Below are 25,831 nucleotides of genomic sequence, written 5' to 3' on the forward strand. Positions count from 1 at the left end.
ATCCAGCCACCGTCCACAACCAGAGGAGGAGCCCTTGGCACGCTCGTCGCACCCTCGACGAGGCCACAAAGAAGAGACGGCAGGAGCGCGGGCTCGAGGCGCTAGGCTAGCACGTCGGCCTCCCTGGCCGACCTCGCGCCGAGGGCGGCATGCTGGCCTGGGACTCTCAAGGCCAGCGGGAGACTCGAGGCAAGAGAAGGTTGCTTCTCGGGAGTCTTCACGGCCTTAGCAGTTGGGACCTTGAAGAGCCATCATCAAGAAGGGAAGCAGCACTCAAGGAATTACAAAGATAAGGTACTTACTCATCTATGGCGATGTACTTCCTCTATTTCAACGGCCGGAAGGCGCCGCTACCGCAGCTTGGGGACCCCTTCCTTTTGCGGAGCGCGTCGAAGTTTACGCGGAGCCGGCTGAAGCGTTGGACATGGCGACCAGCGCAGGGCAGGGCTGGTGAAGCACCCGGGGAGGTGACCTCGGGAGCCCCAAGCTGGGGAGAGCCATTGAGTTCCGCCTCGTGACGACCTCCGGAGGCCTCGGGAGCTCCGACCTTAGGAGCAGTGGATTGCGTCACCCCCTCAACTGCCACCTTGGAGCGAGAGTCACGGGCTCCTGAAGATGACACCTTAGGAACCGCAGGCGGCTTCAACACCCCGGCACCCGCATCTCTGGCCTCCGATGGTGCTTGCCCCCCTTCGTCCACTCTTGGGGCAAGTTCGGTGCCGGGGATAAGGAGGGGAACCACGGTGACGGGGTTCTCGCAGGCCCACCAAGGCCGACTAGACGCAGCCCCCATTCGTCAAAGAGGGGCATCTGCCCCGCGAACTCCACCCTGTTTGAGCAACAGTACAAGAGACAGCCCTCCGGTGGCACATCGGCTAGCGAGGGGTCGCCCGCCAGGACCTCGAGCACAGTTCTTTGTGCCTTGAGCGGAAGCTCTGACTCCTGAAGCCCCATGCGATCTGGGCCGACAGATAGGGCCCTCATCGGCTAGGAATGGCCCTGGAGTGGGGCGACACGGCGTCGGAGGAACTCCTTCATCACCATGGGTGCGGTCAAGCCAAGGTCTTTCAACCTCCTCAGATGGAACCATACGAAGGCGAGGCGGGGGCTCGTAAGCTTCTCATGAGCCCAACCGGAGCTGGGGACGGCGGGCGCAGACGGAGGCAAGAGTAAAAGGCTGAGCACTCCGACATCCACATACACCCACCACGTCTGGAACCCGCTCGCGGACGGTGGGAGTTCAAAGTCAATCCCCAAGCCGACCGTCGCCGCCACGGCCTGGAAGCTCAGGCACCCTGAGCATTGCCGGGGATCGGTCAGGTGCAGTGAGAAGAAATGGCGCAGAAGGGCCATGGAGGGGGTGATGCCCACCAAGGCAAAGACGGCGAGAAGAGAGACAAATTGGGGATCTAGGTGCAGCAGATGAATCTGGTAATAGGAAAGCACAGCGTTGAAGAAGGCGGAGAAGGGGGGACCTGACCGGCCCATAGGGTGTCGACGAAGAACTGGGCCTCGGTGGTCGTTCTATTGACAGAAGCTTGGGACGCAGGCCAGGACACCGTCCCTCCCAATTTGTGGAAAGCTGGTGGCGAGTGCAAGGCGGACCTTGTCCATGGCCTCCTCATTGAGCACCCGCAACCGGCCGACGGCGGGCTTGACGGCCAATGGCGGGCTGGCTGAGGACAGGGGCTTCTTCCCTTTCTCCGTCCGGTTCAGCGCCATGGCGACGGAGAGGACTGAGCTCAGTTCAGATGGAGAGGAGGCTGAGGTTCGAAGAAGCAGAGGAGTCGGGGAGTGTGTGATACGTCTCCGTCGTATCTACTTTTCCAAACACTTTTGCCCTTGTTTTGGACTCTAACTTGCATGATTTGAATGGAACTAACCCGGGCTGACGTTGTTTTCAGCAGAATTTCCATGGTGTTATTTTTGTGCAGAAATAAAAGTTCTCAGAATGACCTGAAAATCAACGGAGAATTAGTTTTGAATATAGAAAAAATACTAGAAGGAAGATCCACGTCAGGGGGGGCTCCACCTGTCCACGAGGGTGGGGGCGCGCCCTACCCCCCTGGGCGTGCCCCCCTGCCTCATGGGCCCCCTGACGCTCCACCGACCTAAACCCTGACTCCATATATTCACTTTCGGGGAGAAAAAACCAGGGAGAAGGAATCATCGTATTTTACGATACAGAGCCGCTGCCAAGCCCTAAACTCTCTCGGGAGGCCTGATTTGGAGTCCGTTCGGGGCTCCAAAGAGGGGAATCCGTCGCCATCATCATCATCAACCATCCTCCATCACCAATTTCATGATTCTCACCGCCGTGCGTGAGTAATTCCATCGTAGGCTTGCTGGACGGTGATGGGTTGGATGAGATTTATCATGTAATCGAGTTAGTTTTTTTAGGGTTTGATCCCTAGTATCCACTATGTTCTGAGATTGATGTTGCTATGACTTTGCTATGCTTAATGCTTGTCACTAGGGCCCGAGTGCCATGATATCAGATCTGAACCTATTATGTTTTCATCAATATATGAGAGTTCTTGATCCTATCTTGCAAGTCTATAGTCACCTACTATGTGTTATGATCCGGCAACCCCGAAGTGACAATAATCGGGACCACTCCCAGTGATGACCGTAGTTTGAGGAGTTCATGCATTCACTATGTGTTAATGCTTTGGTCCGGTACTCTATTAAAAGGAGGCCTTAATATCCCTTAGTTTCCAATAGGACCCCCCCCCCCCCGCCACGGGAGGGTAGGACAAAATATGTCATGCAAGTTCTTTTCTATAAGCACGTATGACTATATTCGGAATACATGCCTACATTACATTGATGAATTGGAGCTAGTTCTGTGTCACCCTAGGTTATGAGTGTTACACGATCGATCGCATCCGGCATAATTCTCCATCACCGATCCATTGCCTACGAGCTTTCCATATATTGTTCTTCGCTTATTTACTTTTCCGTTGCTATTGTTATCATCACTACAAAATACCAAAAATATTACTTTTGCAACCATTACCTTTTACCACCGTTACCACTACTATCATATTACTTTGCTACTAAATACTTTGCTGCAAATATTAAGTTATCCAGGTGTGGTTGAATTGACAACTCAGCTGCTAATACTTGAGAATATTCTTTGGCTCCCCTTGTGTCAAATCAATAAATTTGGGTTGAATACTCTACCCTCGAAAACTATTGCGACCCCCTATACTTCTGGGTTATCAAGACTATTTTCTGGTGTCGTAGCCGGGGAGCATAGCTATATTCTTTGAGTCACTTGGGATTTAAATCTTCTTATCACTATGAAGAACTTGAAAGACGCTAAAACAAAAATTTATCCCCCAACTACGAGGGGAGGCACTACAAAAAAATACACTTCTGTGATGATACGTGTTTGTCACAGTAGGTCGCATTTTCTGTCATGCATGTACATGCATGACGATTTTATGACAGAATCAAGATAGTCATACCTGTGCTATCGTAGAAGTGTTCCATGACATTACCAAAATTATCATCACGGAAGACTCCACTTCCATGACGATAAATCCCGCGTCACAGAAGTGCTTTCGTCAAGGGTGACCAACACGTGGCATCCACCGTAACGGAACACTGTTAAGCTATCGGGTCGGGTTTTGGATCCGATAACCCGTTAACAGCCCCGACCAATGGGGATTTTCCACGTGTAAAATCATCATTGGCTGGAGGCAACATGTGTCGGCTCATTGTTGGGACAGATGTCATACACTCATTGGATAGAAGGCGCCTATGATACGTCGACATGTGGCACGGCCAAACAGAGGCCCATTCCTGTGAAAAGGTCGGCCCGTTTGACTTGGTCAAAAGGTGGCGGGCTGGCCCATGTAAAGCCTGTTAACGGCCTATTCGCATATAGCCCCTTTACAGCCCGCTAACCCATGGCCCGTTACGCCCTATCCGAATTAGGCCTAGTAGCGTCATCTGGGCCACCCAATATGATTCCAGCCCGTTTTCACTTCTAGCCCATGTATGGCCCATGACGTCTTTCGGTCGATATGAGGCCCTATGTAACTCTTGGCCTATTAACGGCCCGTGCTGAAACTGGCCCGTAATGAACAGTGTATCACTTTACACCCATTAATGGCCCGTGGTGAAACTGGCCTGTAATGAACAGTGTATCACTTTATACCCATTAACGGCCCGTTATTCCGTTGGGCCGTTTCAAGCCCATGTTATCTTTTGACCTTCTTAGAGCCCATTTATTCTTGGGCTCATTTCCAGCATTCGTTTACTTACGGCCCGTTACTGTCATTTTTTGCTTGTGGGCCAAATTCAACCCGTGGTTACAGTCGGCCCGTTTGTGGTCTGTTAATACGTTGGGCCGTTTTCATAGCGTCATCAAATACGGCCTACTAATGATGGCCCATTATGGTCGGCCCATGAACGGATGATTCCAACTCTAGCCCGTTTACGGCCATAATGCGGTCTGTTTGGCCCATGTTTGGCCAATCGATCATATGGCCCATATAAGGCCCATTGATTATACGACCCGCAGTGAATTTATCTCTCTACATCATGTCATCTTTCTTAAGGAGTTACTCTGTTTTTAACTTAATACTCTAGATGCATGCTGGATAGCGGTCGATGAGTGGAGTAATAGTAGTAGATGCAGAATCATTTCGGTCTACTTGTCACGGACGTGATGCCTATATACATGATCATGCCTAGATATTCTCATAACTATGCTCAATTCTGTCAATTGCTCAACAGTAATTTGTTCACCCACCGTAGAATACTTATGCTCTTGAGAGAAGCCATTAGTGAAACCTATGGCCCCCGGGTCTATTCTCATCATATCAATCTCCATCACTTTAATCTTGTTTTGCTTTTTACTTTGCCTTTTACTTTTCACTTTGCATCTTTATACCAAAAATACCAAAAATATTATATCTATCAGATCTCACTCTCGTAAGTGACCGTGAAGGGATTGACAACCCCTAATCGCGTTGGTTGCGAGTAGCTATCATTTTGTGCAGGTACGAGGGACTTGAGCGTGGCCTCCTACTGGATTGATACCTTGGTTCTCAAAAACTGAGGGAAATACTTACGCTACTCTGCTGCATCATCCCTTCCTCTTCGGGGAAATCCAACGCAAGCTCAAGAGGTAGCAAGAAGAATTTCTGGCGCCGTTGCCGGGGAGTCTACGCAAAAAGTCAACATACCAAGTACCCATCACAATCCCTATCTCTCGCATTACATTATTTGCCATTTGCCTCTCGTTTTCCTCTCCCCCACTTCACCCTTGCCGTTTTATTCGCCCTCTCTCTCTCTCTATCCTCCCTCTCTTTTCTGCTTGCCTTTTTGTTTGCTCGTGTGTTGGATTGCTTGTTTGTCGCGATGGCTCAAGATACTACCAAATTGTGTGACTTCACCAATACCAATAATAATGATTTCCTTAGCACTCCGATTGCTCCTCTTACCAATACTGAATCTTGTGAAATCAATACTGCTTTGTTGAATCTCGTTATGAAAGATCAATTCGCTGGCCTTCCTAGTGAAGATGCCGCTACTCATCTGAATAGCTTCGTTGATTTATGTGATATGCAAAAGAAAAAAGATGTTGATAATGATGCCGTTAAACTGAAGCTATTTCCTTTTTCACTTAGAGATCATGCTAAAGCTTGGTTTTCGTCTTTGCCTAAAAATAGTATTGATTCTTGGAACAAGTGCAAAGATGCTTTTATCTCTAAGTATTTCCCTCCCGCTAAGATCATCTCTCTTAGAAATGATATTATGACTTTTAAGAAACTTGATCATGAACATGTTGCACAAGCTTGGGAGAGAATGAAATTAATGATACGTAATTGCCCTACTCATGGTTTGAATTTGTGGATGATTATACAAAACTTTTATGCCGGATTGAATTTTGCTTCTAGAAATCTTTTAGATTCAGCCGCGGGAGGCACTTTTATGGAAATCACTTTAGGAGATCCTACTAAACTCCTAGATAATATTATGGTTAATTATTCTCAATGGCATACTGAAAGATCTTCTAATAAAAAAGTGCATGCGATAGAAGAAATCAATGTTTTGAGTGGAAAGATGGATGAACTTATGAAATTATTTGCTACTAAGAGTGTTTCTTCTGATCCTAATGATATGCCTTTGTCTACTTTGATTGAGAATAACAATGAATCTATGGATGTGAATTTTGTTGGTAGGAATAATTTTGGTAACAATGCTTATATAGGGAATTTTAATCCTAGGCCATATCCTAGTAATCCTTCTAATAATTATGGGAATTCCTACAACAACTCTTATGGAAATAATAATAAGATGCACTTTGAATTTGAGAATAGTATTAAAGAGTTTATGAATTCACAAAAGAATTTTAATGCTTTGCTTGAAGACAAATTTCTTAAAGTTGATGATTTGGCTAGGAACGTTGATAGAATTTCTCTTGAGATTGATTCTTTAAAGCTTAGATCTATTCCTCCTAAGCATGATATCAATGAGTCTCTCAAAGCCATGAGAATTTCCATTGATGAGTGCAAGGAAAGAACCGCTAGGATGCGTGCTTCCAAAGATGCCTTTATTAAAGCGTGTTCTTCCAATTCCTATGAAAATCAAGATGAAGATCTAAAAGTTATTGATGTGTCCCCTATTAAATCTTTATTTTGCAATAGGAATCTTTATGAAACTGAATATGATCTTCCTTTACCTAGAAGGTGTTCTAAAAATTTGGAGTATTTAGATCTTTATGATGAAATTGATGAAAGTGGGATTGAAAGAAATAAAAATCTAGATGTTGCTATACCCACTATATTGGATTTCAAGGAATTTAATTATGAAAGTTGCTCTTTAATTGATTGCATTTCCTTGTTGCAATCCATGCTAAATTCTCCACATGCTTATAGTCAACATAAAGCCTTCACCGAACATATTGTTGATGCCTTGATGCAATCTTATGAAGAAAAACTTGAGTTGAAAGTTTCTATCGCTAGAAAACTCTACGATGAGTGGGAATCAACTATTAAAATTAAAATTAAAGATCATGAGTTTTATGCTTTGTGTGATTTGGGTGCTAGTGTCTCTACTATTCCCAAGACTTTGTGTGATTTGCTAGATTTCCGTAATTTTGATGATTGCTCTCTAAACTTGCATCTTGCGGATTCTACTATTAAGAAACCTATGGGAAGGATTAATGATGTTCTTATTTTTGCAAATAAGAATTATGTGCCCGTAGATTTCATTGTTCTTGATATAGATTGCAATCCTTCTTGCCCTATTATTCTTGGTAGACCTTTCCTTAAAACGGTTGGTGCGATTATTGATATGAAGGAAGGGAATATTAGATTTCAATTTCCATTAAAAAAGGGCATGGAACACTTTCCAAGAAAGAAAATAAAATTTCCATATGAAACTATAATGAGAGCCACTTATGGATTGCCTACCAAAGATGGTAATACCTAGATCTATCCTCGCTTTTATGCCTAGCTAGGGGCGTTAAACGATAGCGCTTGTTGGGAGGCAACCCAATTTTATTTTTATTCCTTGATTTTTGCTACTGTTTAGTAATAAATAAATTATCTAGCCTCTGTTTTGGTTGTGTTTTCTGTGTTTAATTAGTGTTTGTGCCAAGTAGAACCGTTGGGAAGACTTGGGGAAAGTCTTGTTGAACTTGCTGTAAAAAAACAGAAACTTTAGCACTCATGAGAACAGCTGTCATTTTTATTTGAAGAGTGCTATTTATTTAATTCTTTTTGAAGATGTTTAATAGATAAATTCCTCACGTCCAGAAATTTATTTTAGAATTTTTGGGGTTCCAGATATTGCGCTAGCTACAGATTACTACAGACTATTCTGTTTTTGACAGATTCTGTTTTTCGTGTGTTGTTTGCTTATTTTGATGAATCTATGGTTAGTAAAATAGTTTATAATCCATAGAGAAGTTGGAATACATTAGGTTTAACACCAATATAAATAAAGAATGAGTTCATTACAGTACCTTGAAGTGGTCTTTTGTTTTCTTTCGCTAACGGAGCTCACGAGTTTTCTACTTTAAGTTTTGTGTTGTGAAGTTTTCAAGTTTTGGGTGAATTCTTGTGATGGATTATGGAATAAGGAGTGGAAAGAGCCTAAGCTTGGGTATGCCCATGGCACCCCCAAGATAATCCAAGGACACCAAAAAGTCAAAGCTTGGGGATGCCCCGGAAGGCATCCACTCTTTCGTCCACTTCCATCGGTAATTTACTTAGAGCTATATTTTTATTCACCAACATGATATGTGTTTTGCTTGGAGCGTCTTGTATTATTTGTGTCTTTGTATTTTAGTATGCCACAATCATCCTTTCTGTACACACCTTTTGAGAGAGCCATACATGAATTAAAATTTGATAGAATACTCTATGTGCTTCACTTATATCTTTTGAGCATTATAGTTTTTCTCTATGTGCCTAACTTATATCTTTTGAGCTATGTAATTTTGCTCTATGTGCTTCACTTAGATCTTTTAGAGCACGGTGGTGGATTTTTTTTTAAAGAAACTAGTGATCTCTCATGCTTCACTTAAATTATTTTGAGAGTCTCTTAATAGCATGGTAATTTACTTAATAATAATATGCTTGGTATTCAAGATTTGTGAAACTTTCTTTTGAGTGTGTTGAATACTACGAAAAGATTGAAGCATGATAATTGTTTTGAGATATGGAGGTGATAATATTAGAGTCATGCTAGTTGAGTAGTTGTGAATTCAAAGAATACTTGTGTTAAAGTTTGTGATTCCCGTAGCATGCACGTATGGTGAACCATTATGTGATGAAGTCAGAGCATGATTTATTTATTTATTGTCTTCCTTATGAGTGGCGGTCGGGGACGAGTGATGGCCTTTTCCTACCAATCTATCCCCCTAGGAGCATGCACATAATACTTTGCTTTGATAACTTCTAGATTTTTGCAATAAGTATATGAGTTCTTTATGACCAATGTTGAGTCCATGGATTATACGCACTCTCACCCTTGCACCTTTGCTAGCCTCTCTAATACCGCGCACTTTTCACCGGTATCATACACCTACCATATACCTTCCTCAAAACAGACACCATACCTACCTATTATGGCATTAACATAGCCATTCCGAGATATATTGCCATGCAACTTTCCACAGTTCCGTTTATTATGACACACTCCATCATTGTCATATTGCATATCCCGGTACACTGCCGGAGGCATTCATATAGAGTCATATTATGTTCTAAGTATCGAGTTGTGATTGTTGAGTTGTAAGGAAAATAAAAGTGTGATGATCATCATTATTAGAGCATTGTCCCAATGAGGAAAGGATGATGGAGACTATGATTCCCCCACAAGTCGGGATGAGACTCCGGACGGAAAATAAATAAAAGAGGCCAAAGAAGCCCAAAAAAAGAGAAAGAAAAGAGGACGTAAAAAAGAGAAAAGGCCCAAAAAATATAAATAAAAAAATGAGAGAAAAAGAGAGAAGGGACAATGTTACTATCCTTTTACCACACTTGTGCTTCAAAGTAGCACCATGATCTTCATAGTAGAGAGTCTCTCATGTTATCACTTTCATATACTAGTGGGAATTTTACATTATAGAACTTGGCTTGTATATTCCAATGATGGGCTTCCTCAAAATGCCTTAGGTCTTCATGAGCAAGCAAGTTGGATGCACACCCACTTAGTTTCCTTTGATGAGCTTTCATATACTTATAGCTCTAGTGCATCCGTTGCATGGCAATCCCTACTCACTCACATTGATATCTATTGATGGGCATCTCCATAGCCCGTTGATACGCCTAGTTGATGTGAGACTATCTTCTCCCTTTTTGTCTTCTCCAGAACCACCATTCTATTCCACTTATAGTGCTATAACCATGGCTCACACTCATGTATTGCGTGAAGATTGAAAATTTTTGAGAACACCAAAAGTATGAAACAATTGCTTGGCTTGTCATCGGGGTTGTGCATGATTTAAATACTTTGTGTGGTGAAGATAGAGCATAGCCAGACTATATGATTTTGTAGGGATAACTTTCTTTGGCCATGTTATTTTGAGAAGACATAATTGCTTTGTTAGTATGCTTGAAGTATTATTATTTTTATGTCAATATAAACTTTTGTCTTGAATCTTTCAAATCTGAATATTCATACCGCAATTAAGAAGATTTGCATTGAAATTATGCCAAGTAGCACTCCACATCAAAAATTCTCTTTTTATCATTTACCTACTCGAGGACAAGCAGGAATTAAGCTTGGGGATGCCTGATACGTCTCCAACGTATCTATAATTTTTGATTGCTCCATGCTATATTATCTACTATTTTGGACTATATTGGGCTTTATTTTCCACTTTTATATTATTTTTGGGACTAACCTATTAACAGGAGGCCCAGCCCAGAATTGTTGTTTTTTGCCAATTTCAGTGTTTCGAAGAAACGGAATATCAAACGGAGTCCAAACGGAATGAAACCTTCGGGAACGTGATTTTCTCACCGAATGTGATCCAGGAGACTTGGACCCTACGCCAAGGCATTAGAGAGGCGGTCACGAGGTTGGGGGGCGCCCCCCCCCTAGGGCGCGCCCCCCTGCCTCGTGGGCCCCTCGGAGCTCCACCGACGTACTCCTTCCTCCTATATATACCTACATACCCCCAAACGATCAGAACGAGGAGCCAAAAACCTAATTCCACCGCCGCAACTTTCTGTATCCATGAGATCCCATCTTGGGGCCTGTTCCGGAGCTCCGCCGGAGAGGGTCATCATCACGGAGGGCTTCTACATCATCATAGCCTCTCCGATGAAGTGTGAGTAGTTTACCTCAGACCTTCAGGTCCATAGTTAGTAGCAAGATGGCTTCTTCTCTCTTTTTGGATCTCAATACAAAGTTCTCCCCCTCTCTTGTGGAGATCTATTCGACGTAATCTTCTTTTTGCGGTGTGTTTGTTGAGATTGATGAATTATGGGTTTATGATCAAGTCTATCTATGAATAATATCTGAATCTTCTCTGAATTCTTTTATGTATGATTGGTTATCTTTGCAAGTCTCTTCGAATTATCCGTTTGGTTTGGCCAACTAGATTGGTAGTTCTTACCATGGGAGAAGTGCTTAGCTTTGGGTTCAATCTTGCGGTGTCCTTTCCCAGTGACAGAAGGGGCACCAAGGCACGTATTGCATCGTTGCCATCGAGGATAACAAGATGGGGTTTATTTCATATTGCATGAATTTATCTCTCTACATCATGTCATCTTGCTTAAGGCGTTACTCTGTTTTTAACTTAATACTCTAGATGCATGCTGGCTAGTGGTCAATGAGTGGAGTAATAGTAGTAGATGTAGAATCATTTCGGTCTACTTGTCACGGACGTGATGCCTATATACATGATCATGCCTAGATATTCTCATAACTATGCTCAATTATGTCAATTGCTCAACAGTAATTTGTTCACCCACCGTAGAATACTTATGCTCTTGAGAGAAGCCACTAGTGAAACCTATGGCCCCGGGGTCTTTTCTCATCATATCAATCTCCATCACTTTAATCTTTTTTTGCTTTTTACTTTGCCTTTTACTTTTCACTTTGCATCTTTATACCAAAAATACCAAAAATATTATATCTATCAGATCTCACTCTCGTAAGTGACCGTGAAGGGATTGACAACCCCTAATCGCGTTGGTTGCGAGTAGCTATCGTTTTGTGCGGGTACGAGGGACTTGAGCGTGGCCTCCTACTGGATTGATACCTTGGTTCTCAAAAACTAAGGGAAATACTTACGCTACTCTGCTGCATCATCCCTTCCTCTTCGGGGAAATCCAACGCAAGCTCAAGAGGTAGCAGTATTGAGATACCAATGATCGAATCTCGGGCAAGTAACATACCGATGACAAAGGGAACAACGTATGTTGTTATGCTGTTTGACCGATAAAGACTTTCATAGAATATGTAGGAACCAACATGAGCATCCAGGTTCCGCTATTTGTTATTGACCGAAGATGAGTCTCGGTCATGTCTACATAGTTCTCGAACCCGTAGGGTCCGCACACTTAATGTTCGATGATGATCGGTATTATGAGTTTATGTGTTTTGATGTACCAAAGGTAGTTCGGAGTCCCAGATGTGATCACGGACATGATGAGGAGTCTCGAAATGGTCGAGACATAAAGATCAATATATTGGAAGGCTATGTTTGGACATCGGAATGGTTTCGGATGAGTTCAGGCATTTACCGGAGTACCGGGGGGTTACCGGAACCCCCCCCCCCCCCCCCCCGGGGGAGTCAATGGGCCTTATTGGGCCCTGGTGGGAGAGACGAGGAGGCGGCCAGGTGGAGGGCGTGCCACCCCCCCCCTGTGATGACCCACAAGTATAGGGGATCTATCGTAGTCCTTTCGATAAGTAAGAATGTCAAACCCAACGAGGAGCAAAAGGAAATGATAAGCGGTTTTCAGCAAGGTATTCTCTGCAAGCACTGAAACAATAGGTACCAGATATTTTTGTGATAGGATAATTTGTAACGATTACCAAGTAATAAAAGTAAATAAGGTGCATCAAGGTGGCCCAATCCTTTTTGTAGCAAAGGACAAGCCTGGACAAACTCTTATATGATGTAAAGCGCTCCCGATGACACATGGGGATATCGTCAAGCTAGGTTTCATCACGTTCATATGATTCGCGTTCGGTACTTTGATAATTTGGTATGTGGGTGGACCGGTGCTTGGGTGCTTCCCTTACTTGGACAAACATCCCACTTATGATTAACCTCTATTGCAAGCATCCGCAACTACAACAAAAGTATTAAGGTAAACCTAACCATAGCATGAAACATATGGATCCAAATCAGCCCCTTACGAAGCAACGCATAAACTAGGGTTTAAGCTTCTGTCACTCTACCAACCCATCATCTACTTATTACTTCCCAATTCCTTCCTATAGGCCCAAATAAGGGTGAAGTGTCATGTAGTCGACGTTCACATAACACAACTAGAGGAGAGACAACATACATCTCATCAAAATATCGAACGAATACCAAATTCACATGACTACTAATAGCAAGACTTCTCCCATGTCCTCGGGAACAAACGTAACTACTCACAAAGAATATTCATGTTCATAATCAGAGGGGTATTAATATGCATATAGGATCTGAACATATGATCTTCCACCAAATAAACCAACTAGCATCAACTACAAGGAGTAATTAACACTACTAGCAACCCACAGGTACCAATCCCGGACTTGGAGACAAGAATTGGATACAAGAGATGAACTAGGGTTTTGAGAGGAGATGGTGCTGGTGAAGATGTTGATGGAGATTGGCCTCTCCCGATGAGAGGAGCGTTGGTGATGATGATGGCGATGATTTCCCCCTCCCGAAGGGAAGTTTCCCTGGCAGAACAGCTCCGCCAGAGCCCTAGATTGGTTCCGCCAAGGTTCCACCTCGTGGCAGCGGAGTCTCGTCCGGAAAGATGGATTATGATTTATTTTTCTCATCGAAAGACTCCATATAGCAGAAGATGGCCATCGGAGGGCCACCAGGGGGCCCATAAGGTAGGGGGCGCGCCCCCCACCCTCGTGGGCAGGGTGTGGCCCCCCTGTTGAACTTCTTGCGCTCAGTATTTTTTATATATTCTGAAAAGGCCTTCCGTGAAGTTTCAGGACTTTTGGAGCTGTGCAGAATAGGTCTCTAATATTTGCTCCTTTTCCAGCCCAGAATCCCAGCTGCCGGGATTCTCCCTCTTCATGTAAACCTTGTAAAATAAGAGAGAATAGGCATAAGTATTGTGACATAATGTGTAATAACAGCCCATAATGCAATAAATATCGATATAAAGGCATGATGCAAAATGGACGTATCAACTCCCCCAAGCTTAGACCTCGCTTGTCCTCAAGCGAAAGCCGAAATCGAAAAATATGTCCACATGTTTAGAGATAGAGGTGTCGATAAAAATAAAATACGGACATGAGGGCATCATGATCATTCTTAGAACAACAACTTATATAATTTTTGTCATATGATCTCTTATGCTAGAGTAACAATTCAATCACAATTTCAAGTATGAATCATAAACTTCACTGAAAACTAACAAACTATAATCTTAGTCATTGGAGCAATTGCAATTTATCATAACATAGGAAAGAGTCAATATAAGAGCTTTTCAACAAGTCCACATACTCAACTATCATATAGTCTTTCACAATTGCTAACACTCACGCAATACTTATGGGTATGGAGTTTTAATCGGACACAGAGAAATATAGGGGCTTATAGTTTTGCCTCCCAACATTTTACCTCAAGGGTAATGTCAATAATAATAGTTCATGAAAACTCACATCTAATTAGCCATATATGCCAGGATCTTTCCATCATGTTGTGCTTGCCAAAAGATAAAATGTAAAAAAGGAAGGGTGAAGATCACCATGACTATTATGTAAGGTAGGAGATAAAAGTAAAAGATAGGCCCTTCGCAGAGGGAAGCAGAGGTTGTCATGCGCTTTTATGGTTGGATGTACAAAATCTTAATGCGAAAGAACATCACTTTATATTGCCACTTGTGATATGGACCTTTATTATGCAGTCCGTCGCTTTTATTTCTTCCATATCACACGATCGTATAAAGCTTATTTTCTCCCACACTAATAAGTCATACATATTTAGAGAGCAATTTTTATTGCTTGCACCGATGACAACTTACTTGGAGGATCTTTCTCAATCCATAGGTAGGTATGGTGGACTCTCATGGCAAAACTGGTTTAAGGGTGTTTGGAAGCACAAGTAGTATCTCTACTTGGTGCAAAGAATTTGGCTAGCATGAGGGGGAAAGGCAAGCTCAATCATGTTGGATGATCCAAGACAATATAATTTATCTCAGATGTAAGAAAACATAACCCATTACATTGTCTTCCTTGTCCAACGTCAACTCTTTAGCATGTCATATTTTAATGAGTGCTCGCAATCATAAAAGATGTCCAAGATAGTATATTTATATGTGAAGACCTCTCTTTCTTTATAACTTCCTATTAATTGCAATGATGACCAAAATGTTTGTCAACTCTCAATAACTTTTAATCATCATACTCTTTCTATGTGAGCCCATTACTCTCCATAAGATCCATATGATCTTTTTATTTCCTTTTTATTCTTTCTCTTTTCTTTTATTCACTCAAGATCATGGCAAAATAATCAAGCCCTTGACTCATCACTAATCTTTATTATATATAGCTCACGGACTCGATTACATGGATCAGAAAGCAAAACTCACAACTAGATCATACTAAAACTTTATTCTACTAGATCAAGATATTACCAAAAGGATCAAACTAAGAAAAATGGTAAAGATAAAAGTGATGGTGATACGATACCGGTACACTCCCCCAAGCTTGGCAGTTGCCAAGGGGAGTGCCCATACCAGATGCTCAATTCTTCTTTGTTGGTGAAGAAGGTGATGTTTTTGTTGATGGCGTAGGCTTGTCGTCCTTCTTCCAAGGCATAGGCTCACCATCATAGAAGGATGATCGAGTCTCCTAAAACCTCAAATCTGCAGCCAAACTCATCCTCTTGAATCTATATTCATACTCACAGTTTTGATTTTGCAGGTCATAGATCTGGGCTTGGAGGTGCTCGATTTTCTCATGAAGCTTGAAGATGGCCTCCCCAATGTCCCTGACGTCCAGCTTGTGGTTGTTGGTGAACTTTGTGATCATAATGTGATTGGAATCGAGTCCACGCTCCACCATCTCCTGACACTTGAAAACTTCTTGCTCCAATGCCTCGAGTCTTGCCTCCGTGCTTCCGGTCTTCCTTGGTCCCTCAACATCGCGGATGTGCAACAACCCCTCACGCATCTCAAATGGTTTGAGGGTGTTGCAGCACCTCTGCGAGGTAGGGGTTGATGACCTTCTCGAAGAACTGGTCCTTGGGGGCACTTGAAGACGACATGATGACCTGGATTTGTCAGAAAACAGCTCGAAACAAAGACAGGAGATTTTTGCATGATACGGGAGTCAAAACCTCCGGGAGATTATATAATGAATTTTTACCGACCAAAATATGTGTTGTGTAAGAAAATGGAGTCCGGAGAGCACACGAGGTGCCCACGAGGTAGGGGGCACGCCCAGGGGGGTAGGGCGCGCCCTCCACCCTTGTGGAGCCCTCGTGTCCTCCCCGGACTGCTTCTTATTTTTCTATTTTTCTAAATATTCCAAAACGGAGGAAAATTGCCATCAGAACTGCTTTGGAGTCGGTTTACTTACCGTACCACATACCTATTCCTTTTCAGAGTCTGAAACGTTCCGGAAAGTGTCCCTTATGAATTCCTCCGGGGTTACGGTTTCAATAACATTGGTTTCAACATTTATAGGATTACCTGAGATATAATGTTTAATTCTTTGACAGTTCACCACCTTCGGATTTGTGCCTTCGAAGTTGTTGATTTTTGTGGCACCGGAATGATAGACCTCCTCGATAACGTAAGGACCTTCCCATTTAGAGAGAAGTTATCCTGCAAAAAATCTTAAACGAGAGTTGTATAGCAATACATAGTCACCTACATTAAACTCACGCTTTTGTACTCTTTTGTCATGCCATCTTTTAACTTTTTATTTAAATAATTTGGCATTCTCATAGGCTTGGGTTCTCCATTCATCAAGTGAGCTAATGTCAAATAACCTCTTCTCACCGGCAAGTTTGAAATTATAGTTGAGCTCTTTAATAGCCCAATAAGCCTTATGTTCTAGTTCGAGAGGTAAGTGACATGCTTTTCCATAAACCATTTTATACGGAGACATATCCATAGGATTTTTATATGCAGTTCTATAGGCCCATAATGCATCATCAAGTTTCTTGGACCAATTCTTTCTAGATCTATTAACAATCTTTTGCAAAATTAATTTGAGTTCTCTATTGCTCAATTCTACTTGACCACTAGACTGTGGGTGATAAGGAGATGCAATTCTATGATTAACATCATATTTAGCAAGCATTTTACGGGAAGCACCATGAATAAAATGTGAACCACCATCAGTCATTAAATATCTAGGGACTCCAAACCTTGGAAAAATAACTTCTTTAAGCATTTTAATAGAAGTGTTATGATCAACACTACTAGTTGGAATAGCTTCTACCCACTTAGTAACGTAATCAACAGCAACTAAAATATGTGTATATCCATTAGAGGCAGGAAAGGGTCCCATATAATCAAAGCCCCAAACATCAAATGGTTCAATAACAAGTGAATAATTCATAGGCATTTCTTGACGTCTACTAATATTACCAATTCTTTGACATTCATCACAAGACAAGACAAACTTACGGGCATCCTTGAAGAGAGTAGGCCAATAAAAACCGGATTGCAATACCTTGTGTGCAGTTCTATCTCCAGCATGGTGTCCTCCATAAGCCTCAGAGTGACACTTGCATAGGATCTGTTCCTGTTCATGCTCAGGTACACAATGTCTAATAACACCATCTACTCCTTCTTTATAAAGATGTGGGTCATCCCAAAAGTAATGTCTCAAATCATAGAAGAACTTTTTCTTTTGCTGGTACGTGAAACTAGGTTGTATAAATTTAGCAGCAATATAATTGGCATAATCAGCATACCATGGAGCAATACGAGAAGCATTTATGACATTTAATTGTTCATTAGGAAAGCTATCATCAATAGGTAGTGGGTCATCAAGAACATTTTCTAACCTAGACAAGTTGTCTACAAAGGGGTTCTCAACTCCCTTTCTATCAATAATATGCAAATCAAATTCTTGTAGCAAGAGAACCCATCTAATAAGTCTACGGTTAGCATCTTTCTTTTCCATGAGATATTTAATAGCAGCATGATCAGTGTGAATAGTTACCTTAGAATCAACAATATAAGGTCTAAACTTATCACAAGCAAATACAGCTGCTAAGAATTCTTTTTCAGTAGTAGCATAATTTCTCTGAGCATTGTCTAGAGTTTTACTAGAATATTGAATAACATTTAATTTCTTATCAACCCTTTGCCCTAGAACAGCACCTACAGCATAATCACTAGCATCACACATAATTTCAAAAGGTAAATTCCAATCAGGTGGCTGAACAATAGGTGCAGAGATCAATGCTTTCTTAAGTATTTCAAATGCTTCTATACAATCATCATAAAAAAAATGGTATATCTTTTTGTAATAAATTAGTCAGAGGCCGAGAAATTTTTGAGAAGTCCTTAATGAACCTCCTATAAAAACCGACGTGACCAAGGAAAATTCCTATACCTTTGATGTCCTTGGGACATGGCATCTTTTCAATAGCATCAACCTTGGCTTTATCAACTTCAATACCTCTTTCAGAGACTTTATGCCCCAAGACAATACCTTCATTAACCATAAAGTGGCACTTTTCCCAATTCAAGACAAGATTGGTTTCTTCACATCTCTGCAAAACTCGGTCAAGGTTGCTTAAGCGATCATCAAAAGAGGATCCATAGACAGAAAAATCGTCCATGAAAACCTCACAAATATTTTCACAAAAGTCAGAGAATATAGCCATCATGCATCTTTGAAAGGTAGCCGGTGCATTACATAAACCAAAAGGCATACGTCTATAAGCAAAAGTACCAAAAGGGAAAGTAAAAGTAGTCTTTGATTGATCATTGGCTGACACAGGTATTTGAGAGAAACCAGAATAACCATCTAGAAAGCAAAAAATGTGTATGTTTGGATAATCTTTCTAGCATTTGATCGATAAAAGGTAAGGGGTAATGATCCTTTTTAGTAGCTTTATTTAATTTACGGAAATCAATTACCATCCTATAACCTGTAATAATTCTTTGCGGGATCAACTCATCTTTATCATTAGGAATGATAGTAATACCTCCCTTCTTAGGGACACAATGGACATGACTTACCCACTGACTATCAGCAACGGGATAAATTATACCTGCCTCAAGAAGCTTTAGTATTTCCTTTCTTACCACTTCCTTCATCTTAGGATTCAGCCGTCATTGATGATCACAAACTGGTTTGGCATTTTCCTCCAAATTTATTTTGTGTTGACACAGAGTGGGACTAATGCCCTTAAGATCATCGAGAGTATATCCAATAGCAGCACGGTGCTTCTTCAGAGTTTTAAATAATCTCTCTTCTTCATGCTCTGAAAGGTTAGCACTAATAATAACAGGATATATCTTTTTCTCATCAAGATAAGCATATTTAAGAGTATCGGTAACGGTTTAAGCTCAAACACGGGATCACCCTTGGGTGGAGGAGGATCCCCTAGGATTTCAACAGGCAAATTGTGTTTCAGGATGGGTTCCTGTTTAAAGAATACTTCATCTATTTCCCTTCTTTCATTCAAAAACATATCATTTTCATGGTCTAGCAAATGTTGTTCTAAAGGATCACTAGGAGGTACGGCAATAGAAGCAAGACCAATAATTTCATCTTTACTAGGCAATTCCTCTTCACGGTGTTGTCTACGAAATTTAGAGAAATTAAATTCATGAGACATATCACCTAAAACAATAGTAACAACATCCTTTTTGCAATCTATCTTAGCATTAACTGTGTTCAAGAAGGGTCTACCAAATATAATGGGACAAAAGCTATCTTGTGGGGAACCAAGAACAAGAAAATCAGCAGGATATTTAGTTTTTCCACACAAGACTTCAACATCTCTAACAATTCCAATTGGTGAAATAGTATCTCTATTGGCAAGTTTAATTGTGACATCAATATCTTCTATCTCAGCACGTGCAATATCATGCATAATTTCTTTGTATAAGTCATGAGGTGTAGCACTAGCACTGGCACCCATATCACATAAGCCATGATAACAATGATCTCCTATTTTAACAGAAATAACAGGCATGCCTACCAAAGATCTAGGTTTATCTTTAGCACAAGGTTAGCAATTCTAGTAGTCTCATCACGGAAATGAATAACATGCCCATCAATATTATCAGACAAGAGATCTTTAACAATAGCAATATTAGGTTCAACTTTAATTTTCCCAGGAGGTGTATAAGTTCTAATATTGCTTTTACGAACCACATTTGAAGCTTTAGCATGATCTTTTATCCTAACAGGAAAAGGTGGTTTCTCAACATAAGAAGTAGGAACAATAGGATCATTATAAATGATGGTCTTTTCTTCAACTTTAATAGGTGCAGCTACTTTTACTTCTATGGGAGGATGATATTTAAACCACTTCTCCTTAGGGAGATCAACCTGAGTAGCAAAGGATTCATAGAAAGAAGCTACTATCTCAGAGTCAAGTCCATATTTAGTGCTAAATTTACGAAAAACATCGGTATCCATAAAAGATTTAACACAATCAAATTTAGGTGTCATACCTGACTCCTTACCTTCGTCGAGGTCCCAATCTTTAGAGTTGCGTTTAATTCTTTCCAATAAATCCCATTTGAATTCAATAGTCTTCGTCATAAAAGAGCCAGCACAAGAAGTATCGAGCATGGTGCGATTGTTATCAGAAAGCCGAGCATATAAATTTTGAATAATCATTTCTCTTGAGAGCTCATGATTGGGGCATGAATATAACATTGATTTAAGCCTCCCCCAAGCTTGAGCAATGCTTTCTCCTTCGCGAGGCCAAAAATTATATATATAATTGTGATCACGATGAACAAGATGCATAGGATAAAACTTCTGATGAAATTCCAATTTCAATCATTTGTAGTTCCATGACCCCGTATCATCACATAGCCTATACCATGTCAATGCATCTTCCTTCAAAGATAAAGGGAAGACCTTCTTCTTAATAACATCTCCGGGTACACCTACAAGCTTAAATAATCCACAAACTTCATCCACATATATTAAGTGCTCATCAGGATGTGTTGTTCCGTCTCCTGCAAAAGGGTTAGCTAGCAGTTTTTCTATCATACCCGAAGGAATTTCAAAGCAGACATTTTCATTTTCAGTAGGTTCAGTAGGTTGAGGAGCAACTCTTTGCTCTACTCGTCGGGGTGAAGATACCTCGAACAAGCCCCTCAGAGGATTACTTTCCATAGTAACAAGTGACAGTAAATTTCAGCACACTATATAAATTTTTCCTTACCAAATTCCACCTACCAAAGGCGCTTCACTCCCCGGCAACGGCGCCAGAAAAGAGTCTTGATGACCCACAAGTATAGGGGATCTATCGTAGTCCTTTCGATAAGTAAGAGTGTCGAACCCAACGAGGAGCAGAAGGAAATGATAAGCGGTTTTCAGCAACGTATTCTCTGCAAGCACTGAAACAATAGGTAACAGATAGTTTTGTGATAGGATAATTTGTAATGAGTAGCAAGTAATAAAAGTAAATAAGGTGCAGAAAGGTGGCCCAATCCTTTTTGTAGCAAAGGACAAGCCTGGACAAACTCTTATATGATGTAAAGCGCTCCCGAGGACACATGGGGATATCGTCAAGCTAGGTTTCATCACGTTCATATGATTCGCGTTCGGTACTTTGATAATTTGGTATGTGGGTGGACCGGTGCTTGGGTGCTTCCCTTACTTGGACAAACATCCCACTTATGATTAACCTCTATTGCAAGCATCCGCAACTACAACAAAAGTATTAAGGTAAACCTAACCATAGCATGAAATATATGGATCCAAATCAGCCCCTTACGAAGCAACGCATAAACTAGGGTTTAAGCTTCTGTCACTCTACCAACCCATCATCTACTTATTACTTCCCAATTCCTTCCTATAGGCCCAAATAAGGGTGAAGTGTCATGTAGTCGACGTTCACATAACACAACTAGAGGAGAGACAACATACATCTCATCAAAATATCGAACGAATACCAAATTCACATGACTACTAATAGCAAGACTTCTCCCATGTCCTCAGGAACAAACGTAACTACTCACAAAGAATATTCATGTTCATAATCAGAGGGGTATTAATATGCATATAGGATCTGAACATATGATCTTCCACCAAATAAACCAACTAGCATCAACTACAAGGAGTAATTAACACTACTAGCAACCCACAGGTACCAATCCCGGACTTGGAGACAAGAATTGGATACAAGAGATGAACTAGGGTTTTGAGAGGAGATGGTGCTGGTGAAGATGTTGATGGAGATTGCCCTCTCCCGATGAGAGGAGCGTTGGTGATGACGATGGCGATGATTTCCCCCTCCCGGAGGGAAGTTTCCCCAGTAGAACAGCTCCGCCAGAGCCCTAGATTGGTTCTGCCAAGGTTCCACCTCGTGGCGGCGGAGTCTCGTCCGGAAACATGGATTATGATATTTTTTTTCTCATCGAAAGACTCCATATAGCAGAAGATGGCCATCGGAGGGCCACCAGGGGGCCCACGAGGTAGGGGCGCGCCCAGGGGGTAGGGCGCGCCCCCCACCCTCATGGGCAGGGTGTGGCCCCCCTAGTGAACTTCTTGCGCTCAGTATTTTTTATATATTCTGAAAAGGCCTTCCGTGAAGTTTTAGGACTTTTGGAGTTGTGCAGAATAGTCTCTAATATTTGCTCCTTTTCCAGCCCAGAATCCCAGCTGCCGGCATTCTCCCTCTTTATGTAAACCTTGTAAAATAAGAGAGAATAGGCATTAGTATTGTGACATTTAGATACATTATAACTGAGCACTTTTCCAGCTCTCTCACGCTATCAGCGATTGAGAACTGGGCCATTCGTCCTTGAGGCCAGCTACTCCGGGAGAAAAATCTGAAGTCTGTGGTTAACTGGGCCTCCACCCCTTATGCATTGCAGGCTTCCAGCCTATTCTCGCAGCGCCTCATCCCCTTCTCCGACATCGCCGCCGCCGCTGCCGCTGAAGGGATCTCAGCAACGGCGCCCTTCCCTCCTCTTGCTCGCTCAGCACCTAGCTAGGCGATTGCACAACCCTCTCCTCCTTTGTCCCTCCTTTTTTTACCTCCGGCTCCTTGTGCTACCTCCCCATGGCGCCTCCCTGTCCCGTTGTTCCATGAAGGTCGAACGTGTGACAAAGATGAGAGGATGAGCACGGGTGGATGGGAAGACGAGTCGAGCTGGAGCAAGGCGGGGACTTCCCAGCCGCCAATGTATTCCTCCCCGTCATGCAGGCATTCCCGCCCTTACGACCTCAACAGGCACGGGTGGATGGGTGCACAGCTGCAGGTCATGACCACTGGTGATGTCCTCTCCTCCAATGGAAGTTGATGTCAAATCCCCTCCTCGAAGGTGACAATCTACTCATGCAGATTTGCTTCTCCGGGTATTTCACTTAACCCCTACAAATATTTCATGGAATCCATGAGTTCTCTTCTGTACTGATTGAGCCAGTTGCTGGTAAAAACATTGTGCGATGAGGCAAATGAGATATTAGGGAGGAAGCTAATGTTCAGGTATGGTAGACCATTCTCATAATTTTGCAGTGGCGTCTATTAATAGGTAATAGGGTGTTACAAAATATAATGGTATGCTCTATTCGGTTGTAGACTTGTAGTAACATCATGCCAGTATACTCTTAGGCGTGTTCTGCACTGTTCACTTTGCTCAAAATTTGTAATGGAATCATTTTGTTTTGTTAATAGTGTGGAATGAACCTACTAGAAAAGGTTAGGAATAATGTCTTCATGATTATTTTTCGGTGCTGCGTACATGAAATACCTTCTCCAAGTTTTAATTTATGAAGCGGACTATGACCTTTGCTCCAAGCACCTGTGGAAGATACTAGCCGAGCTGCGAACTGGTGAGCCGCGGGCAAAAGAAAATACTGTCGATGCAGTCGCCGGTTGTGGGTGGATAGGCAAGCCGGTTGAGACGATGTGGGCGATGTGTTCACACGGGCATCCGCCATCCGGTCGAGGAGCGAGCCTATGTGGTAAAGCTGCTTCGGGCCTTCCGGGCCACACGCCGATGCAGGTCTAGGCGAAGCGGCGTTCACTGTTAGGTGAAGTGGATCAATGAGAGAAAGTCATTGGGTTTTGAAGAAAGCAATCAACAGTGAGTTCCTCGAGGCATTCATGGCAGATGATATGCCAGTTGTTGGCAACACTAATGGAGATATGCGTTTCAATTTTCCCAACTTGTTGATGCTTCATTACATGCGTTTATATGCATGTTGTCTCGCCTGGTGCTCTCCTGGTCCATCACCCATCTTACTCTGGAGCAAACCATCAAATGGTATGGTTTTCGGCTAATGTTTCCCTCTATCAACATTTTTACCCTTCCTTGTGATTTTTCTGTCATGCAATTTCTATCATGTGCTCGTTTGGTGATGCTTTGATTGTGTAAACTACTTTAGTTTTGGCATGGCTAGATTTTTAGACAGATATACATATTTGTCGATTATTGCAATCAGGTGTTTGACAAATGGGTATAATCTGCAACAGAATCAAAATTCCTGGTAGCTAATAATAAAAAGCAAGCATCATATTTGTTGCCATGGGATAGAAACATCATACGACAACTTCATCACACAAGCTTCCTAGAAGTGTGCTTTGCAAAATAAAATTATTTCATATTCTTCGGCAGGGATCTACTCTCTGTGTTCCTGACATCATGTTTTTCTTCTTTAGCTCATTAGTAATTCTCCAAGAAAACACATGCACATAACTGTATATTTTATGGATTATTTGGAGCAGTGTCATTTCAATTAATGTTCTGTTAGTCGTTGCATTTAATTTTTTTTATCTAAGTCCTTTCCCAAGTTATTTCTCCTTGGCAACATTGTTGAGAGCAATGAAGAGGGCGTGACCGAGTTCGTGCCAGATGACCATGTCCTGCCAGTGTTCATTGGCCAGTGCAAGGAATGTGCTCACTATAATATTTGTGACCTCTACAGGATCAATGTCGACCGGGGCATGCTGATAGGTGATGGGCCATCACACTTCACCATTAGCTGGAAACTGAGATTCATCTTTGTCCGGACCTCTATCTTCAGTGATTGTTCTGATGCCCTTATTTCCCAATGAAACACCATATTCAGATTTAGAATGCCTCACAAAAACGGCAAAGGGTTTGAGGGTGGCGATTTTTAGCCTTGGAGTTGTAAGACTTGCTTTAAGTGAAACATGATATTTTATCTACCACAATATACTATTGGAGGTTGATGAGAATTATTCCCTATAAACGTCAGTCGTTGTTGTATGTTCTTTTCACATGATCAGGCTATGGAAGGGGCCATGATGGATAGGGGATCAAGTATTATCAGTGAGGACTTGAACCCTGCAAAATAAGAACAAGTTATAGTCTATTGCTATCTTCATAAACAAAATATATATACATTTTCATAATTGTTTACGGACACATACTAAACTTTTGCGAAAAAGCCAGCTAAGAAATTTTGCTGCACCGACTTTGTAATCCCAAAGGATCACACCAAGCCAGTGCATGAGGTATGTTATGTTCTCTGCCTGAGCATACATTTATCTCTTAATTTGTTCACAGGATGCCATATTGTATCAAATGCTTGCAATTGAGTTATGCTCCTGGTGCTTGTTGAGATGACAAACATTGGAGTCAACAGAGCCGTGGATTGCACTTGCCACGTCAGACGCCATGATATTTGCCTTTGAATGCTTTCATGGTGTATGTTCTCGATACACTTGTAGTTTGAGCATTCTGAGCATTGATGTGTTTTCTGCTTTGAGCTCACTCATAAAGTCTGAGTGCAGGGGTGGGGCATGGTTAGGCTGGTGGGTGTCCCACACAAGGAGGTGGCATTCAATACCCACCTGATGAACTTCCTCAGTGGTAAGACCTTGAAAGATGCCTTCTTTGGGAACTACAAGCCACACACCAACCTCCCAGATGTTGTCAAGATTTACACGAGGAAGGAGCTGGAGCTGGAGCTGGAGAAGTTCATCACGCACGACAGACCTTTCTAACAGATCAAATTGTGTTCATCATTCTAA

The 25,831-nt window shown here is 42.1% G+C and overlaps 1 pseudogene; it reads left to right on the top strand.

Moving 5' to 3' along the window:
- The first annotated feature begins 1,720 nt into the window (after window positions 1–1,720).
- On the top strand, window positions 1,721–25,831 carry LOC147985314 (alcohol dehydrogenase 3-like; annotated as a pseudogene).

The sequence above is a fragment of the Triticum urartu genome, chromosome 2A (assembly GCF_056163025.1).
Source record: "Triticum urartu cultivar PI428250 chromosome 2A, HENAU_Tu73, whole genome shotgun sequence".
Taxonomy (NCBI): Eukaryota; Viridiplantae; Streptophyta; class Magnoliopsida; order Poales; family Poaceae; genus Triticum; species Triticum urartu.